Genomic DNA, 18,990 nt, shown 5'->3' on the forward strand with positions numbered 1-18,990 from the left:
TTTATTTAAGGCATGGTAGCCCTGGGAGGGAATGAAGACCGGCCAACCCTACCACAGAGCTTGCAGAAGCCCCGTGGCCTGGATAACTTTGCACCAAAGTCTGCGTCAGGGTTTGTGGGGGCAGGGTAATGTTTCAGACCAAATAACTCAGACAGAGGATTAAACACATTTCTATGCAACTGTGGCAGATTTGGGTTTTATTTTTACCCTACAGTCCTTAAATTACAATACCTCTTTTGATGTGGCATATGCACATTGTGTATTCTTAACTGCTTATTTAGATACATTTGGGACTTTCAGAAGCCTTTTTTTTTTTTTCACTGTAGATGCCAATAAATATGTCTTTATGGGGAAGGGGATAAACTGTACTTTTATATTCCTGGTTGGGGGACCCTAATAAGGTTTTTAAAATGTATAACCTAATAATGAACCATGTCTATGACCGTACCATACCAAAAGATTTTTATTTTCCTTAAAAGGAAAGACGCAGGATTTTTTTAGTCTAAAAATGACCTGCTATCGTTTCCCCTCTGGAAATCCTAACTACCTTCATTGTCTGGTGTTTCCCTATTGTCTCCGAAAATGAAAATCATGGGCAGCCCTCATTGAACGAGAGCAGGAGAGTCCTGGTTATAGGACTTTCCTTTTTCGCTAATAGGTGACTCCATCCTCTCCCACTATATCCCTATCCCGTCTGTCCTTTGATTCATAGATGCCATATTTTCTATTTGACATATGAGGCATTCATAATGTTTTTGCCAGCACAGTTATTCCTGAAAATGCTTTATAATGAGGGAATAGCTAGATAGGACCTTCACACAGTGCACCTGTCCTGGATGGATGAAGGAAGCACCCAGTTTAGGAGAGCCTGGAATCCATCACACCCCCAAGCAAGGGGGCCCGCCCTTTCTGGCTTCACACCAGGAGCCCTGTGCTCTGAAAGCCTACATCCCAGTCATGTTTGCATCCACAGGGTCTAGGAGAGAACACAAACAAACAGGAACAGGGATTGATGCCTTACTGCTAGCCAGTGACCAAGGTCCCACCAGCTTGGAGTTCAGAATCCTGACCTTTTAGTTCATTGCCTAGTGCTTTTAGTTTCTCATTCATTTGGATTCCTACTGTCATGGAGGCCGTTTTAGTTAATTGGTGACACTTTAATGACTTGGCATAATTTTAGCCCCTGGAGTCTTGTGTGTGACGGCAGAGGAGGGAGATTGGAATTGTGGTTGGACTTGACTGCCAAGCATAGCATCGTGTGTTATCCTGACCTTTTTTCTGGAGTTCTTGAGACCCTAATTGAGCAATCCTATTAGTGGTATATTTTAGGAGAAATACTGCAGAAGAAAGAACAAATACTGTCCATAAACATGTAGAGTAAACTTCATATTATAGTAATCTATTGTCAATCATCATGCAAAAATGATATATCTTGTTGACGTGGAAAACAAATCATTTGAAAGTCTTATTCTTTTCATCTTTTGTTAGTTGGACTTTTCTAGTTCATGAATTTTAGTTTTTCTTTGGATCATTTCAAATTTGAACTTTCTTATTAAAGAAAAGTTACTGTCTTTGGGGGTTCTTTTTAACTGATTTTCTGCCGTCTTTCTGATTTTATAGTGATGATAGTAGTAATGGGTGGGGAGATCTTCCTTCAAATCTTACTGGATTCAACTAATTAGTCAGCTCCTGAATAAGCAAGTAAATTTCTCTTGATAACTTTAAGAACTCAATTTGCCCTTTGTTCAAAACCCTTCCATATTTTCAGAGAAGTTATGCCTTAATCCTAGAATAAGTAGAAAATTTCAGAAAAATAAAATAGGGGAGTGTATGGATTTATGGAAACAGGAGAAATGCAATTTCCTAATTAACATTTGAGTGTATTGAATTCCAGAGGAGGAAAGTCTACTTTGAATATTATTGTGTAGACAGAATGATTATATGCAAATTGCTTAGTATATTTCTCTGTTTATATGCATGTATGTGTATGGAATCTGTGGGCTTTTTTGTGTGGGTGGATATGTGGTTAAATTATGTGGATGGGCTTGTTTGTTGGGAAGTATGGGGTGTATACAGGAAATTAGAAATTAGAAGCCCTTATGGTTTTACTTTAACAGAGGTAAGGATGGATTGGAGTGGCTTTCATTTTTCATATGAAATCATTTAGGCTGGCATTATTCTCATAATATACATCAAACATAATTCAAACAGTTTTAAGAAATGAAATTCTCACAAAGAAGGTACGCTTACAAAACTACAAAATTAGTAGGCATATTTTTAAAATTGGAACTATTTGACTCAGCATGTAATCATTTCATTTCTATAAAACTGACTTCCAGGTCATTGAAGAAACAACTTTTCTATTATACCTTAAGTTCTTGAAAAACAATCTGAATAATTTAGCCCATCTAAGACAAATAGTTATATAGCCATCTGCCTAGATATGCTTTAACCCTAAGCCAATGAGTGTGGTAACAGTGGAGAGCTCCAAAAAGAGTACAGTCTGCACGTAGTGTAGAACTGAAAAAGGACACCAACATCCACAGATGGATTTGCCTACCACATTGAAATCAACATGGCAAAGATGAGAGGAACTGAAAAGTGTTTATTTCCTCAGGAAATCTCATATATTCATTCTGATGGGAACACATCCTTCAACAAACATTTAGTGAGAGCCTACTATGTGCCAGACCCCTGTTCTAGGTGCCAGAGAAGATTCATAAGAGAGCCCCTCCCGGTCTGTAAGGATCGCCATATACTCGGTACGCACTATGACCTTCCCGGCAGAAGCAGACTCTGCCTCCTCGGGGAAGGTGAACCTCAGCAGGGGAGTTGATGTTTGGGCTGGGTCCTGAAGGATGAGTAGGAGTTTCCAAGCAGAGTATGAGGTGGTCGTTCTTGGCAGCCAGATCAATGCGGAAGAGGAGTGCAAAATACATGGCATATTTGGGGAAGGGCAGGAAGTGTGGTGTGGGTAGAGCCCGAGGACAGGTAAAGAACAAACATTTTCTGGCTCTTACCAGAGAGGTCACAGTCTCAGCTGGCAGACTCTTTTTTTTTTTCTTTTTGGCCCATACAGTGTTTTAAAAATATTTTGAATTAGTTGCCAAGATTTAAAAATTGGAAGATTTCTCATAAAATTCCAGATTTCTGGCTTCTCTTGAAAAAAAAAAAATCAGAAGATCTGGCAACACTGAGCCTACATTCCCACATGGCAACGAATGACTGGAGCGGGGTAGCAGCTCCCGGGCCGCCTCCCTCTTTGAAAGAGGCACGTGCTTGCCCGCTCACCCCGATCTCGGCCCAGCCGCCTTCTCTCCGCGCCATGTGCTGACCGTCATTGAACCTGCTGGAAAAGGGTGAACAAAACCAGCCATGATTCTGCTGGCGTGGAGCACACACTGAGCAGAAGACTTCCTGGAGAACAGTGAGAGGAAGGGCCTCGTACATCTTCCTGAGGAACTAGGGTTTCATGCTTAGGCCTAGAAGGAGGCAGTAAGCATTCTTAAGGCAGAGATGTGAGTAAGTTTGTCCTTCAGAACTCTGACAACAGAACGAAAGATGACCTAGAGAGAGCGCAGAGCAAGGAAATAAGTCAACGGCCACACAGCAGCCAAGAGAAGCCCAAATGAGGCAATGATAACTTAGACCTACTGCCATGACCCTAAAAAAATAAAAAGATGTAATCGAACTTTGAACCCTTAGAGCACTTTTCCAAAGAGAGACCTCCTACGACTTCAAATACAATAAAATATCAGTTTATGTATTTTAAATATTGACACTTGGAAAGAAAAAAAGAAAAAGTTACACAGCAAAAAAATGACAACTGTGGAATGTTCTGTACGGAGAAGCAAGGACTAAACCCCAGACCTTCAGACTACACCGTCTCTAGGCAGCCCCACAGGTCGGTTCCTACCAGTTCATAATTCATAAGGTCTCATGATCTAGCTCTGCATGGAGGGATTTATATATGAGGCCAAATTGATCCAATTGCGAAGGAAAGTTTAAAAATCTTAGATATATTTCTTGTCCTTGTTCTAGGTTTCCCTTGACAAGAGAATATATATTCCTCAAATTAGCTACTTACTGAGAGACAAGAATTCTACTCACCTCACACATTTAAGGACATGAGTAATTAAATTGAAATGTGCTCAGCTCAGTCACATTCTGTGGACCCAGATTTTGCTTTCTGAGGATTCCATCTATTTGCTTGTACCTGGAGTTGACCTTTTATCACCCTCTTCATTATGTCCTTTTCTCAGACTTCTCCAGAGCGGGGGAGGGGAAGGGCAGCATTAGCAAAGAACAAGGAATATCATGACACCAAACCATCTCTTACTTTGAAAACTGAAGTTTTACACAAATGTGCAGTTGTGTCATTGAAAGGAAAAGCAGGTTGCTGAAGGCCTTCTTATAATAACTAGAAGTTCTTCAAATCCCTAATGTTTATATTCCAAGGGATTCGTTGTCAAATAAAGCTGCTCATGGATGCCCAGATTCTCCAACCATACTACCAAGCATTTCTGTCCTTTTCACGGTCTGAAACTCGCTTCTGGGCAGGGGCAGGGGGATGGATCTGCCTTGGATGTCTGAGGTCCCAGGATTCACAGCTGCCCTGAGCTGGGGAGGAAAAATGCCTTCTAAGATGCCTTCTGACATGGTCAACACTCTAGTGTTCTTTTAATAAGAGTAAATGCCGAAAGCTTTTTACTGCTGAATAGATAGTAGATCAACAGTCTTTGACTGACATGATGAGCAACAGGCTATGTGGCAAGTCAGTGATTGCATTCTTTTTCTGAACCCTCGTGTGAAAACAATTATCTGAGATTCTCAGAGTTGAAGCCTAGATCATAGTAACGGCAAATGCTGACTCTGTGCCAGACATTGATTTCCATAGTATGCCCATCTCAATTACCTGAACCCCATGACAACCCTATCAGGTGGGTGCTATTATTGTCATTATCCCCATTCAGCAGATGAGAAAACTGAGGCACAAGGAATTTTAAGTTATTTTCCCAAAATCTCATAGCTGGGAGAGCTGAGGTTGAACTTCTTGTAGTTTGGCACAAAGTCTACACTCAAAAACCATACTTCTCTGTCATGCTGTATGCATGTGTTTGCTTAAACATCCAGGGTTATTGAGGAGACACAAATGTGAACCCTCACCAGCCCCCCAAATCTCACCATTTTCCTTAATCCAGAGACAACTTTAAGTCCCCTGTCATATCTGTCATATAAAGCTAAGGTGCACAACAGCTAAACGTCTTACAAAAATACAAAATAAAAAATATTCACTCACTATAGCTGGCATTGCCACATCTGGTACAATGGGAAATAGCTTTGCAACTTATTTTACTAAATGTAAAAAATTATGATGATTAACTTCCTCTTCATTATAGCATGGTCAAAGTGCTCAATAGGTATTTGCTGGATTTTATTCAGAGTCAGGAAATAAAGGAGATTATCCCAAACAAAAGCAAAGTTGAGCATAGCTTCACAGAAAAATCTGTTATCATATGGAAAAACCTGGTAGTGCTCTCAGCCTAATTATCTGTTTTCATCTATCTTTTTCCCCCTAAAGCCAGCGTGTATTTTCCCTATTCTTAATATAGTGTCTTAAAATTTACATATTCAACTTTATGGTTTTATTCAGAATTAAAATACTTTCTTTTTAAACTTAAGGTACTCAAACACAGGATTGGTCAATCAATTGAAAATAAAATTTAGGGAAAATGACCAGTTGACTTTCAATGAATACCTGCAGTAATAAATATTCATTAATGAAAAGAAAAAAAAAACTACTTAAAATGAGAGCACATGATATTTAATTTTTGTCTCTGATAAATGATAATCTAGTATGTGCCAAAATACATTTTCTTTAAAGAGAAATGTGAGATGGGATACCATAAATATTCAGAATATTAAACCTTGATGGTATTAAAACTATCAGTGATTCAAATGACTTTGTGGAAACAGTAAAGCATATTGAAAAATAAGAGGTGAGAGCTGCCAGGTTGGTAAGCACGTGGAAATTTGTGGGAAGTGGCATCCCCAGGATGAAGTTGCCACACTCTTTCCCCCTCCTTGTTCTATCCATCTCTTCCATCTGGATGTTCCTGAGTTCTGTCCTTTTATAATAAACCAATAATCTAGTGACAATGACAATGAAGAAGAAGGAGGAGACCTGGGAAGGGGAGGAGAAAGAGGAGGAGGGGGAGAAAGAGAGGGGATGGAGAGTTGGAAGGAAGGAAGGAAATAAGGAAGGAAGGCAGGGCAAGGGTTTACAAATTCAGATCCCTAATCAATTACTCACTTTTTTTTTTTAATGACAAATGAGAATAATGACACCTACTTCATAGAAATACTTTACTACTGAAGATACTATGGTGTGCTAAGAAGTCACCAAGTAGAGATGATGATGATGACGATGATCCTTTTGAATTATCTGAGAAACATTTCATTCTGTTTCTAATATGAAATCATTAATTGTGTTAAGCCACTCACTAAAAATGAGTCTTTGGCTGCCCATTGGGATCATCTAGGAAACTTTAAAACACACTAATACCAAGGTCTCCCCTTCAGAAATTCTGGATTATTTATTTGGGCATGTGGAACTTTGAAACACTACTCAACTTATTCTAATGTGCAATCAAGATTGGGAATCAGTGCTCTAAAATAATTCAATTAAAAATCAACATACAGAAATAAGTGGCATTTCTATGTACCAATAACAAAATACCTGTAAAAGAAAACAATGTTATTTATAATAGCGTTAAGACACAAAAGAGAAGTAAATTTAACTGTTGAGGGGCAAGATCTGTGCACTGAAAACTATAAAACATTGGTGGATAAAATAAATGAAAAGACATCCCGTGTTTACAGATTGGAAGAATCAATATCATTAAGGTGTTTGTACTACCCAGAGCCATCTAAGGATTCAATGCAATCTCTATCAATATTCCAATGGCATTTTCACAGAAAGAAAAAACCATCTTAGAATTTGTATGGAACCATAAAAGACCCCAAATAGACAAAGCAATCCTGGGGAAGAAGAACAAAGCTGGAGGCATCACACTTGCAGATTTCAAAATGTATTGCAAAGCTACAGTATCAAAATGGTAAGATATTGGCACAGAAACAGAAACATAGACCAATGGAACAGTCTTCAGGGCCCAGAAAGAAACCCTTGCATATAGAGTAACTAGTGTTTGACAAGAGAGCCAATGGGGGACTGGATAATTTCTTCAATAAATAACGCTGGGAAGACTGGATAAACACCAGCAGAAATTGAAATTGAGTTGAATTGTTTTACACAATTCACAAAAAATATACTCAAAATAGATTAAAGACTTAAACATAAGACCTGAAACTATAAAACTCCTAGAAGAAAACATAGGGAAAAACTCCATGACATTGGTCTTGGCAGCAATTTCTTGCATAAGACACCAAAAACACAAGCAACAAAGGCAAAAATGGATAAGCAGGACTATATTGAACTAAAAATCTTCTACACAGTGAAAGAAATGATTAAAAAAACCAAAAAACAAAAAGGCAACCTATGGAACAGGAGAAAATATTTGTAAGTGATCTATCTGATAAAGGGTTAATATCCAAAATTTACATGGAACTCCTACAACTCAATAACAAAACAAACCAATTAAAAATTGGGCAGAAGTCCTGAATAGCCATTTTTCCAAAGACGACCCACAAATGGCCAACAGGTACATGAAAAGGGGCTCAACATCACTAATCATCAAGGAAATGAAAAGCAAACCACAATGAGCTACTACTTCACACCTGTTAGAATGACTATTACCAAAAAGGCAAGAGGTAACAAGTGTTGGCAAGGATGTAGAGAAAAGGGCAACTCTGTACACTATGGCTGGGAGTGGGGATTGATTGGTACAGTCACCGTGGAAAACAGTATGGAAGTTCCTGGGAATATTAAAAATCCCACGATCCAGCAAACCCACATTTGGTACATACCCAAAAGAAATGAAATCAAGATCTTGAAGAGATATATGTACCCCTCTGTTCATTGCAGCGTTATTTACAGTAACAAAGATAGAGACCCAACCTACATGTCCATCTACAGGTGAATGGATAAAAAATGTGAGACACACACACAATGGCATATTATTCATTATTATGAGAAAGAAGGAAATTCTACCATTTCTGACAACATGGATGGACCTTGAGGACATTATACTAAGTGAAATCAATCAGAGAAAGACAAGTACTCTGTCTTCTCACTTATCTGTGACACTGAAAAAAAGCCAAACTTCTAGTAACAGAAAGTAGTATGGTGGATGTCAGGGGCTAGAGGGTGGAGGAAATGAGAGCTGTCAAAGGATGCAAATTTCCATTTGTAAGATGAATCAATTCTGGATATCCGATGTACAGCATAATGACTGTAGTTTAAAATGCCATATTGTGTACTTGAAAGTTGTTAAGAGGGTCAATCTTAAATGTTCTCACCACACGTGAAGAGATGATTATGACCGAAGTGTTAACTATTCCTATTGCGGAAATCGTTCTCCAGTATATACAGAGCAAATCTTAACACTCTACACCTTAAAATTACACTATGTCATATCAATTATATCTTAACAAAATACAATAAAATAGCTCAGTGATAGAGTTTTTTTAATTGTTGTTGTTGTTTTTTTAAGATTTTATTTACTTACGGCACCTAGGTGGCTCAGTCAGTTAAGTGTCTGCCTTCAGCTCAGGTCATGATCCCACTTGAGCCTGAGATCGAGTCTTGCGTCAGGCTCCCTGCTCAGCTGGGAGCCTGCTTCTCCCTCTGCCTGCTGCTCTCCCTGCTTGTGCTCTCTCTCTCGCTCTTTTTTTTTTTTTTTTTTTTAAGATTTTATTTATTTATTTATTTGTTTGACAGAGGGAGAAGGAGAGCACAAGCAAGAGGGGTGGCATGCAGAGGGAGATGAAGTGGGCTCCCTCCTGAGAAGGGAGCCCAGTGCGGGATTCAGTCACAGGTCTGTGGGATCATGACCTGAGCCAAAGGCAGACACTTAACTGGCTGAGACACCCAGGCACCTCAGCAGTAGACATTCTTGTACACCACCAAATACTGCTGTAAGTATTCTAGTGACATTGGGACTTCTAGTTTAAGAAAGTATCAACCTAAACAGCCTCTGGTTCATAGTCTGCCAGCTGACTATGTAATTTACTCAGTATTTAAATTACTCAGTAGGACATGTGAAATGATGAAAAGTCACATTACAAAGGAAAACAAACACAGAAATTGTCACATGTCCTAATCTTCATGGAATTTCCACACATAAGAGTGCTGGGAGGCAAAATTCATAAGGACGGTGTCATTCCAACTCTGTACAGCTTGAATCAGAGTGACCTCTTTGGTTGATGAGTAGTTAGAAGAATGCTATTGCTAATCCCTCTTCGGTGATGCAGAAGTTAGTCCAATCAGAAAATGAGGCAGAAATTATATCCCTACAACCAAACATTTCCCTTAAAAGACCAAAGCTCAAGTTTTACCTTCCTTCCCTCACCCTTCTACGTCTATTTAAACTATTACTAAATAGTTTCTTTCAGAAACTGTTACAGGGATTTGTAGAGAAGGGAGGTGATCCGGGCACTGAAGAAATGAAACTTTATCTAAAGAAAATGCCTTTAGATAAAGTATCCCAGCAGGGTCAGCCATGGTCCATGTTCTAAGACTGTACTGTCCAGTATGATGACTTCTAGTCACATGTAATTATTTAGATTTTAATTAATTAAAGTTAGACAAAATTAAAACTTCAGTTCCTCAGTCTTTCTAGCCATATTTTCAAATACCCAATGCTAACATGTGGCTAGTGGCTATTGTGCTCAACAGTGCAGATTATAAACCATTTCTATCGTCAGAGGTAGATCTGTTGGACAGTGCTGCTTTAAGATAAAATTCTTCTTCAATAAAATCTGAAATATTTCAGGAAAAGTACGAATACCCATTTCATAAGATTTTTAAAGCTTACCAAGCGAAGACCACCAGGAACATATCTGAAACCAATATTTATTTAGTTTGGTGCATAAGGAAGAAGATACTCCAGAGGAACCCTGGCATATTTCACGAGGGAGTGGTTTAAAAGGGTGCTTATTGCAGATGGTGGCAGGGTTAGATTAATCAAACAATGGCCTTGACAGGGCAAGTTGCTCGAACCATCCATGGTCTTTAAATGTGAGTTTATGCAGTAACCATGAGATGACTGTTCATGGTCTTATTTCAGACCATATGGGGCCGAATGAGCTCATGTTACAGAAGTTTGAGCCTAGATGTTCAATGATGCACAAGATGGTTAGGCTTGATACAGTTTATCTGTTTTGCGTTTTTGAAAGTTGTGCCTTCTGTTCCAATTCTCAGTATCTCTGAGCCTAATTACCAGTATGGACATTTTTTACTTGCTGGTGATAGATTATTTTCTTTGGGGAATAAGATCAATTTAGTTCTGCACCTTTGTTGAAAGCATAGTGCCTAGCAAATTCTCAGCTGCCAGATGAATAAGTTCTGAGGATTTTTTAGTGCACAGTGTGGTGACTATAGTTAATAATGCTGTATTGAAATTTGCTGGGAGTAAGAGAGTAGATCTTAAGCATTCTCACCAAAAAAAAAAAAAAAAAGGAAGGTAATTATGTGGAATGATGGATGTGTTAATTAACTTGACTGTGGTAATCATTTCACAATGTATATCTATATCAAATCATCACATTGTACATTTTAAATATATACAACTTTGTCAGTTATATCTGTTTTTTAAAAAAGAGTATAGTGTTTGAATCTATTTTAAAGGACTGAATATTTGTATATTATAAATATTGAATATTTGTATATTGCAAATATTCGATATTTGTAATGGTAGATGTTTTGATAACTATAGACATCATACCTTCTGGCTATTTTGGTGGGGGGTGATTATTGATTGAATCCTCTAGTATGGTAGTGAGTGTTTAAGATTCCAGAGATTATGCACTTGGCAACTATAACAGAGAAAAACATGGACACCCAGGATTATTAATGGTTAAGATATGTCCTAAAGGTCCTACAAACTATTTGAATCTTCTGTATATATCTGTTTGGGTTTTTTTTTTTTTTCCTCTTTAATTTGAATATGGGTTGTTGAGCTTTGCCGAGTCTGAAGAACTGGTTCAGTATTTGGAAATTAAGATGAGAGCATTGGCATGAAGGAGCCACAGAGGTGTCTACTAACAGCTTAGAAATGAGAAGCAGTGAGAGAGAATGGCATGGAAGATAAAGAACAAATGTGTGAAGAAGCACAGGGCTAGTGGCTTGGGACATCTGGTTTTGGTGGAGAGAGATGCTGTGAACAAAATCTGTCCTATGTGGTCATCTGCTTGGTCCATATATGAGATTCTATAGAGAACAACAGTTTCATGTTTCCATGAGGTATAGTTTTCCAAACATTTTAATATTGAGGAATGGATGATGTTTTATCTGGAAGACATGGATCATTGCGGCCTTACTACTCTGTTAGTATGAGATAAGGTCTTTTCTGTTGAGGTTTAAGTGAAGTCCTTATCTGATGGTGCTTCCAAAATGTCTGCTCACTGGGTCTGTTGTCCTGCTGATGTGGATTAGATGGCTGGCAAGGAACACTGCTCTTATCTTCTGGTGATAAGAATGAACATAGCATGATAATTTGTTATGTTACAATACTGTATTGGAATGAAGGACAGTAGAATTCTCTTTTGAAGTATCATACAAAATTAATCTAAAGGGATGGAGTCAATGATTGTCCTAGGAAGAAGAACATGTTATCAATAGTTGGTGATAAATACCCAAGTTTTTAACTTATCAAAAAATATGTACTATCAAAGTCACCAATTGACATATCATATATAAACCTTACAAAATCTTTGTGTATACTGTTACTGTATCTACATGAGTATGTTTTCTTTAACATAAAACACAATTCACAGAGTACCCAATAATCAGTACATATTTATAACACATTTATACATAATTAACATGGAAATGCTGGACTTCTCTTTGAATTTGTCAACTTAAAAAAATTTATCCTAACTTTAATAAAGAAAAAGTTCCAATAGTTTTGATTTAATTAAAATTAAAAGTAACCAGCAAATCGAGTTATGCCTAGTATCCTTTCTTCACAGAGTGAAGGAGCAAATCCTTCTGTTACCCATATCCATTTAGGAAACTCAAAGGTATCTAGGGGTAAGAGTTATCATAAACATTTTTACTATTCTAAATTTGGTGTCGAAGATTGAGAAAGACAAAATCAAGGAAAGGTATTTTAGGGGCAAGATATGCTTAAGGCAAGAAACAGTTACAAGTTACATAGGTTTAAAACAGCAATTAGTGAAAGCCATCATTAAGAACATCAACTTTTTTGAAAGTAAAAGCTTTTTAAATTATTTAAAAGGATGTCAAAGCCAAGGGGAGTTAACAGAGTAATTTTGTTATCTGGACATAGAATAATTAAGAAATTTTAACAGAAAACCCATTCTAGTTCACTCTTGAAAATGTCATCCACAGGGCACCTGGATGGTACAGTTAGTTGGTTGAGTGTCTAAGTGTTGGTTTCAGCTAAGGTCATGATCTCAGGGTCATGAAATTGAGCCCTATATTGGGCTTTGTGCTCAGCCTGTAATCTGAAATTCTCTTCTCTCCCTCTACCCTTCCTGTTCCTGCTCTCTCTCTCTAAAATAAATAAACTTAAAAAAAAAAAGTCACCCAAGAACAATTTGTTGATAAAGATCTCTTTTTCTCTTTTGACTAAACCCATCAATTTAAACAACTTGATCAAAATCTTTAGCAGTTTTTTCCAACTCTTTATCTGTAGACATTGTAATTCCCAAGATAATAAACTTTACTTTTCAGAAGGGGTTTTCTACACTTATAAGATATGTTAAAATTTGTGTTTTACCATCATTTTTTATTTGGACCAGTTTTTTTTTTTTTTTTTTTTTTTTTACTTTAAGGCAAAACTATCCATTTTTTGCATAGTAAACCAAAATGTAATCTTACTATGCAAAACCATCATCCAATACCACAGACTTTAAAAATTATATCTTAAGTGTATTTTAAAATACTTTTTTAATAAAAATGAACACAGACATTAACATAAACCAAAGGCATTTGTATACCCTTTTAATGTGTTAAGGAACTACTCTACATTAAATAATATCATAATGAGGCACCTAGATGGCTTAATTGGTTAAGCATCTGACTATCTGACTCTTGATTTCAGCTCAGGTCATGAGCTCAGGACTGCCGGACGGAGCCGGTACCAGGCTCTGCACTGGGCATGGAGCCTGCTTGAGATTCTCTCTCCCTCTACCCCTCCCTCCCTCTCTCTTTCTCTCTCCCTTTCTCTAATATCAACAACAAAAAATTTTTGAAGATTATCTCTCTCCCCAACTTGATGCCCCTCACCCCTCTAAATTTTTTTAAAAATAATAAAATAATATCATAAATTTATTCAAATTATGTATTCAAGTATCCAAAGATTATTTTTCAGTTAACTCAAAATAATATACATATGATTTTAAACAGAAGGTCCTGATAACTGTTTATACTTTACATAAATGTATCTCTTTTCATAAAGACATTTTGATACCATTGACTTAAATATAAAATTTCAATTTTTATAACTTTATAGAACTGGCTGGCAAAACCAATAAAGAAAATTTAAGAAATTTAAATTGGTCTTTTATATGAAAAATAAAGGCTAGCATAAACTAGAATGCTTTGCTGACTTTGTTTTTAATATGGGGCAGAACATAGAGCAGTTTTAGCCTAGAATTATTAAATTAGGTATTTGTTCAAGGAGTCATTTCAATAGCAATGTTACATAAAATTTTTGCAAATATAATTTACAAATGTGTGTTTTTATAAACCAAAATTTTAAATACTATAAATCATATTTAAAAGCTCTTGGCAATTTTTTTCCTTCTTAAAACCCAGTAACTAAGGGGCACACAGTCTTGAATTTTTTTTTTCCCAAAAGGTAACTGTATCAATGTTGTTTTTAAAAGCCAGCTGAAGCAAGAGCTTGTTCCATTAAACCTAATTTCTTTTTTCTTTTTTTTTTTTTTTTAAGATTTTTATTTATTTGACGGAGAGAGATCACAAGTAGGCAGAGAGGCAGGCAGAGAGAAAGAGAGGAGGAATCAGGCTACCTGCTGAGCAGAGAGCCCGATGCGGGACCCGATCCCAGGACCCTGAGATCATGACCTGAGCTGAAGGCAGTGGCTTAACCCACTGAGCCACCCAGGCACCCCAAACCTAATTTCTTATATCTTTTCCTTGCGGTTAGATCTGGCTATGTGAACTAGATATTTCTAAAGGAATACACAATTACAACTCTTTAATTTCTAAAGTTTCCAAAGACAGGGGGTAGGTGGAAATTATATGAGAAAAGAGCACTTATAGACCAGCTACAGACAAATATAGAAGTTATAATTATAAATTGGGTGAGAGAGATAGGGTCTGAGGGGGTGTTAAGAACCCCCATTCCCTAAGTAATGTTAACTCCAGGGTTCAAGTGTAGTCACTGTGGTAGGACTTATTAGAAGTGCAGTACCTGAATCTGTTAAAAGCCTTGCTTCTGGGGCGTCTGGGTAGCTCAGTCAGTTAAGCGTCTGCCTTTTGCTCAGATCATGATCCCACCGTCGCGGGATCAAGTCCCCACATCTGCCTCCCTGCTCAGGCTCAGAGGGAGCCTGCTTCTCCCTCTGCCTGCAGCACCCCCTGCTGTGCCCTTTCTCTCTCATTCTGACCAATAAATAGAGGCTTAAAAAAAAAAAAAGTTTTCTTCTGTCTTGTCTTTAGAGAAAATTCTTGTTGGTTTATGGGGTGCATTGGGAATTGGATGCTGAAGTCTTGCTTGGAGACTCTTCATAGTCCCATAGAGCTTTCTAGTTCTTTTTTTTATTATTATTATTATTTTTGGTAGAGTTCAGGGAAGCCTAGAATGAATGGGACCATGATAAGCCCGAACTTTTAAGGCCTCTTTTCTTTTAAAATTCTGGTTATTGGCAAATCTTTTAGGGAGGCAATTTTAGAATCCAAATTGCATTTGGAAGTTTTCCTATGTCAATTAAAATATAAAGACTAAAGGATAGTTAAGAATTTGTTTCCTTTTCTGTTCATGTTCAAAGTTCTCCAAAATGGCCACTGTTACTTTCAAATTGTCCTTGATTAAATCATGCCATTTTGAAAGTTGCACATGAATTAAAAGTATAATTCAAAAAATATTTAAAAATTAGATGTTTGACCCAGAGACACCAGAACTTTAGATTAAGACCACCCCATGGGCACTGTAGGAGTCAGCAAGAATGGTGTTTCTACAGTCTCAGGTTTCTGAAATATGAAAAAAGGCCAACCGTCACTAAGGTGGGACTGACAAACCTGTAGCTCGAGGCAGATGAATAAAATAGTTCTCAGGGAGCACAAAGACAAGACTAAATACTTTAATAAGGTTTTAAAGGATGATTCCAGGCAAAGCTGGTTCAAAGGGCACCAACCTGATGAGAACTTCTAAACTCGGCCTTTGGAATCATCTCAAATATGAATCCACAGGGCCTATGTTTGTGGTGACTGCTCGACCTTATTTGACTGGCCCAATCCTAATAAATCAAAGACCTTTCTTTCTGGATGGTTAGAAAAGATCCATTCAGGAAAAAGCAGAGACCAGAGATCAAATTTCTGTTCAGGAATATTGACGTTGGAGATTTGCCACATAGGTTTATACTCTAAATGTCCAATATTTGGATTGCAATGTGACAACGGAGGAGAAATCTATTTGGTCAAAGAGTGAATTATATCCGTAAATGGATATAAAAATCAAAGTCTCCACATTTTGCTTTTTAGGCTTCCTGAATAGCAGCTACTGTGTCTTCTTGTTTTGAATTTGTCTTTTAGTCCTGAGTGGTGTAAGATTCATTGTGCTTGACATAAGGGGGAAAAAGAATTGGAGCGAATCTTAGCATTTCAACTAAAGATTTGTGGAATAATTATTTTTAGAATCAGAGTGCCATTGAAATTTACTCTTGCGGGGGTGGGGGGTGGGGGTGCGTCTCGGTGGTGCAGTCACTTAAGCGGCTGACTCTTGGTTTTGGCTCCGGTCATGAGCTCAGGGTGGTGAGACCCAGCCCTGTGCTGGGCTCCAGGATCAGTGTAGAGTCATCTTGAGATTCTCTCCCGATCCCTCTGCCCCTCCCACTCATGCTCGCTCTCTCTCTCTCTAAAATAAATAAATCTAAAAAGAAAGAGAGAGGAAGGAGGAATGGAGGAAGGAAAAGAAAGAGAAAGAAAGGAAGGAAAGGAAAAGAAAAGTTAATTTTATCTTGGAAGAGCTGTTTTTACATGTCTGTGATCTACTTGGACTCCAGGCTGCATAAGCTTGCCTCTGACTCACATTCTGGGGCTGGACACCACCAGCTTCCCAGGGTAGGAATGGGAAGGTTAACTTAAATACTCTCCTAACAGCACACAAACAGCAGCCACTGCCTTTGCCATTTATATGTTTTCAGTCTGAGGTGGCAGTCTTTGAGAGCAGAGTTTTTGGCATCTTTGACCAACCTACTTTAGATGGCAGACCGGTGTCCCTTCTGTACTACTGCCTGGGGGGCAGGCCCCAAGATTCCAGGCCTCTTTCATTTTCCCTTCACTCCCTGAGACCTTGAAGCTACCAACAGGAAGAAAAAAATAATCATCTACCCTCATTAAGCCCCACCGAGTCACTGGGTTTCCCAGTTTCCCAGCCTGGATAGGCAGATTCTTGACTTGGCTCCTTGGGATGTTTAATCAGCAAGAATGAGACCAGCTGTCTACGTGGCTATTATTATTCTTCTGTGAAAGAGGAAACAGACGCCGTGGGTTAGGAGGAGTTACAAACCTGTCACAGAAGCTCTTAAGGGCAAAGAGAGAAATGGAACTGCCCAAAACCAAAGAGCATATCTTGCTCTGAAGCCAGTGGTTCCCACCGTAATCACCCTGGTAGCCCCTGTCCCAAGTATGGAAGGTGCGGAGATTTCACTGGAGGTTAACCCTGGCTGCTCTCCTCTGTGCCATGAAGGAAGGAGCATGGTCTTGTCATGGTGGCTGGGTGATGGGCTTTGGAGTCACCTTCTAGGATTTTAGCTAACTGCTTGATCTTAAAGTCTCCATTTCCCCATCTATAAAATGGGGATAAAAATGGTGCCAAAGTCATAGATACCATCTATGACAATAATGAAGCAATCCATGTTTCCATCTCTTGCATATAGAAAGTGTTTATCAAAACTGTTTAGGCTTTCCAGGCCAGATGGTCTCTGTCGCAACTCCCACCTCTGCCCTGGAAGTGTGAAAACAGCCATCTGCAATACATAAAGAACGGGTGTGGCTATGTTCTAAGAAAACCTTATTTATAAAAATGCCACTGGCCAGATTCGCCTGTGGGCTCTAGTTTATAGACACCTAATCTAGGTCATTCATTATCACGTAAGTCCTGTAGACTTGCCTGACATACAAACATTGAGCGAGGTAAAGGGGTTCCCTATTTTAATGTAGAAACATAAGTAGGCCAGAAATTAAGAATGTGCAGTCATCAGCCTTTAATTCACTGTCAAAATGAGTGAAAAGAATGACTAAGACTAAGGTGCCTGAACCATTTTCTGGACCTACTCCTCCCGTGCTCGCCCCCTCCTGCAAATTTCATGGAAAGACACCCGGGAAGTCCCGGGGGCTCTGGCAAGGACCGCATAAAAGAATGGAATATTTCACAACTAAAGTCTGTTGTGATATAAAATGTTTTTGGCTCTTCTAATTGTGGGAGAGCATATTTGAAGCCATAGCTATATAACGTGAAATAGAGTAGAGAGTAGATAATTTATTTGGTCATCATGATGATCCACATCACATATTATGATTCCTAGCTGTCTATCCAATATCCTTTTTCCTCCTTTCTTCCTTACTGATAGAGAGCTGATTTTATTGGGGGAAGCAATGTACCCAAACAAAAAATAATTTGAATTCCCAGGCTACTCTTTCAACTAGAGGTGACCGATGTGGGACTGTTCTGGGCATTGAGATATAAGCAGAATTCTACTGGCAGAGATTGTAGGAATGCTACGTTTTCCTTGTTAAAAAGAGACTGACTCAGTGGGCATGCACGTTGGTGCTATATGCGTGGTTCTTTTTTCCAGCTAAGAACACGATATGTTGCCTAACGATGAAGTGACTATCTCGTAATCCTGAGAATCCAGCACTGGGGAAGATGGGATAGAACATTGAAATGTTTGGTGACTTCCCTGCCTGTAATGCTTCCTTCTGGGCTTCTAATTCCTTTGAGAAAGAAAAAAACTCAATTGCTTCAACCACACTGTTGGTGGGTTTCTGTTAAATTTAGCTACACGTAACCCTCTTTGGATTAACTGACTTCAAAATTTTCAAAGCCATGAAAATTAGGCCATGGTCCTTATCGAAGTGCTATCAAAATCTTGACTTTGCTTTGTATTGTGTAGACAGTAGAATTAAAAGCAGTGTGGTGCTAGCTTGATCGGTGTGGTGGTTTAGGTCCTGTTCCTCTCCATCATCTCATTAGCTGCAGTTGCAGGTTCCTGGTGTCTACTGAGAAAGGCATTTATGAATACGAGTTTATGAAGGAATCTGGTTGGCTTAACACAATCCAGGCTCTACACATTTGATAGAAGCTGTTTCACAAAAACTTGGCCAAAAAGTAGGAAATCTCAGTGTGACACTTGAGCGACACCAGTGCATAGCCCCCAAGAGTGTTCCCACATTTTTGCTGTTATCTATGAAGTTCCCTAAGTTAACCATTTTATATGAAAGGAAAACATTGTTTTAAAGTTCTAATTATCCATTCCTGGTCCTCTACCCAGCATTATAAATAAATTCTATTGAAACCATGCTCATGATGAGTAATTCTTTAAAAATTTTCTCTTAAAAGCCTTTTGCCATTAATATTTCAGTTAATTAAAAATGCATTA

This window comes from Mustela lutreola, chromosome 3 (assembly GCF_030435805.1).
Source record: "Mustela lutreola isolate mMusLut2 chromosome 3, mMusLut2.pri, whole genome shotgun sequence".
In the NCBI taxonomy this organism is placed as follows: domain Eukaryota; kingdom Metazoa; phylum Chordata; class Mammalia; order Carnivora; family Mustelidae; genus Mustela; species Mustela lutreola.